General features: G+C 42.4%; 1 pseudogene; it reads left to right on the top strand.

The window, feature by feature from the left end:
• The first annotated feature begins 2253 nt into the window (after positions 1–2253).
• On the top strand, positions 2254–2613 carry LOC145035720 (secreted RxLR effector protein 161 pseudogene; annotated as a pseudogene).
• The last annotated feature ends 451 nt before the right edge of the window (positions 2614–3064 follow it).

Genomic DNA, 3064 nt, shown 5'->3' with positions numbered 1-3064 from the left:
CATCTCTGAGGTATATTACATCCCAACCTTACAAAGTAATATACTTAGCCTAGGACAGATGACAGAAGTGGGATAAAAGATCGAGATGCTTCATGAATTCTTAAGGGTTCATGATGCTAGCAACAGGTTCATAATGAAGGTACAACGTTCAAAGAATAGGTTGTACAAGATTTTCTTGCATACAACACACCCTGTATGTCTTAGTACGAGCTTAGATGATACGGCATGGCTGTGGCACGCAAGATTGGGTCATGTAAACTTCCGTGTGATCGAGTCTATGGTGGTAAAGGGCATGGTGCGGGGAGTGCCAAGAATTCACCATGCCACACAAATTTGTGAGGGATGTTTAGTTTCCAAACAGACCCGATATCCATTCCCGAAAGAAGCAGAGTGGCGTGCAAGCTCTCCACTTGAATTGATTCATGCAGATTTGTGCGGTCCTATAACTCCCCAAACACTAGCTGCCAATCGATACTTTCTCCTCATTGTGGATGACTACAATAGGTACATGTGGGTGTCAATGCTTAAAGCCAAAAGTGAAACTCTCACTGCCTTCAAGAGGTTCAAGAATCGAGTAGAAGGTGAAGGGAAATACAAGCTAAAGATGTTGTGCACTGATCGTGGTGGCGAATTCACGTCAAATGAATTCAATGAGTTCTGCAATCAGGAAGGAATCAAGAGGCAACTAACCACACCCTACTCCCCTCAACAGAATGGGGTTGCAGAACACATGAATCGTACAATCCTTGAGGTCACCAGGTCTTTGTTGAAAGCAATGGATGTCCCAGAAACACTTTGGGGGGAAGCCGTTCGCCATGCTGTGCAAATTCTAAATAGAGTCCCGACAAGAGGAGTGAAAGATGTGACTCCATATGAAGGCATAGATAGGAAGAAACCCACACTTGAACACTTTAGAGTGTTTGGCTGTGTCGCTCACGCAAAGGTGCCATCAAACAAGCTCACAAAATTGAGTGATAAGAGTGAGAAACTGGTGTATTTGGGAAATGAGGAAGGAAGCAAGGCATTCCGTTTATATTGCCCTGAAAGAAACAAAATATGTGTATCAAGAGACATCGTATTCGAAGAGAAGAGAAAGTGGGACTGGGCTAAGGTCCAAGAAGAAGGCCCAATTTTAAGAAACAATTGGGTTAGATTTCCCAGTGAAGGAGTATCCCAAGACAATGTGGGAGAATTCGATCCAACCCAAGTTGAGTTTGGAAGCCCTAATCCACAGTCAAACGAAAGTCATTCACAATCGACATCACATGGTCAATTACAAGCTGGAAACGAATCACCATGCTCAATTGCGGATACCTTATCTCCATCATTAGACGAAGTTCCCAGGGAAACATACAACGACACGCCAATTCGTGGCTTTCAATCCCTAACCGATATATATGAAGAAACGCAAGCCCTGCAAGAAGAGTCAGAAGTCTTGATGTTTGCAGGTGAAGAACCCACCAGGTATGAAGAAGCTTCAGGTGACAAAGAATGGAGAACCGCAATGAAACAGGAGCTGGAATCTGTTGAAAAGAACAAAACTTGGAGACTTACTCACCTCCCCAAAGGGCATAAGGCAATATGGCTAAAGTGGGTGTTTAAATTGAAGAAGGATGCGGAAGGGAAAGTAACCAAATACAAGGCAAGAATCGTAGCAAAGGGATATGTACATCAAAAAGGTGTCGATTTCGATGAAGCATTCGCTCCAGTGGCACGTTTGGAAACAATACGGACCTTGTTGGCTTTAGCTGCAAGTGAAGGATGGAAGGTTCATCATTTGGATGTAAAATCAGCATTCTTAAATGGGATTCTACAAGAAGAAGTATATGTCACACAACCAACGAGTTTTGTTATCGTAGGAAAGGAGAACATGGTGTACAGGTTGAACAAGGCTCTTTATGGCCTACGTCAGGATCCAAGGGCATGGAACGATAGGCTTGATAAAACAATGAAAGAAATGGGATTCCAGAGATGTCCACAGGAATATGCTGTGTATAAACTCCAAAAGGTGAACAGGTTATTGATTGTCGGGGTGGACGACCTGATTGTGACACGTTCAAGTGAAGAATTAGTTGATGAGTTTAAAAGAAGGATGTTGAAGTTTTTTGATATGAGTGACTTAGGAACCTTATCTTACTACCTAGGGATAGAAGTTCACCAAGACAAGGATGGCATCAAATCGGTCAAGCAGGTTATGCTAAGAAGATTTTGCAAATAGCAGGCATGGGAGAGTGAAACCCATCTCAATATCCAATGGAACCCCGACTGGGATTGAAAAAAGACGAAGATGGAATACCAGTCAATGCCATCGAGTATCGACGCCTCATTGGAAGTCTTCGCTATCTCATCCACTCAAGACCTAATTTGAGCTACTCAGTTGGATTAGTAAGTAGATACATGGAATCACCAAAGCAGAGCCACCTCAAAGCAGTCAAACACATTTTGAGGTACATAAAGGGGACAACAAATTTTGGTCTAATGTACAAGAAAGGTGGTGATAAAAGCCTTATTGGATTCAGTGATAGTAGTCATGGAATGGATATCGATGGCAGAAAGGGTACAACAGGAATGATTTTCTATCTATCTGGTAATCCAATTACATGGTCATCCTAGAAACAACACACTGTGGCCCTATCTTCCTGTGAAGCAGAGTTTATGGTAGCAACTGCAACAGCATGCCAAGCACTTTGGCTAAGGAGTCTCCTCAAAGAATTGACCGGTTGGAAGGAAGAATGTGTCAGGATGTATGTAGACAACAAGTTAGCCATAGCTCTTTGCAGAATCCTGTTTTCCATGTGAGGAGTAAGCACATTGACACCAAGTTCCATTTCATACGGGGTTGTATTGAAAGGAAACAAATTGATGTGAAACACATAAGTGGTGAAGAACAAAGAGCAGATCCCTTGACAAAAGCTTTGCCAAGACTCAAGTTCTTAGAGATGAGAAACCTTTTGGGAGTCGTAAGACTTGAGGAAAATGTTCAGAATTAAGGGGAAGTATGTGGAGGAAAAAGTAATTCTGACCTGGTCTTTTATTGACATTGTCAATAGGAATAAGTGACTTA

The sequence above is a fragment of the Lactuca saligna genome, chromosome 3 (assembly GCF_052625555.1).
Source record: "Lactuca saligna cultivar CGN05327 chromosome 3, ASM5262555v1, whole genome shotgun sequence".
NCBI classification, from domain to species: Eukaryota; Viridiplantae; Streptophyta; class Magnoliopsida; order Asterales; family Asteraceae; genus Lactuca; species Lactuca saligna.
This window is presented reverse-complemented; position numbering and strand designations above follow the sequence as displayed.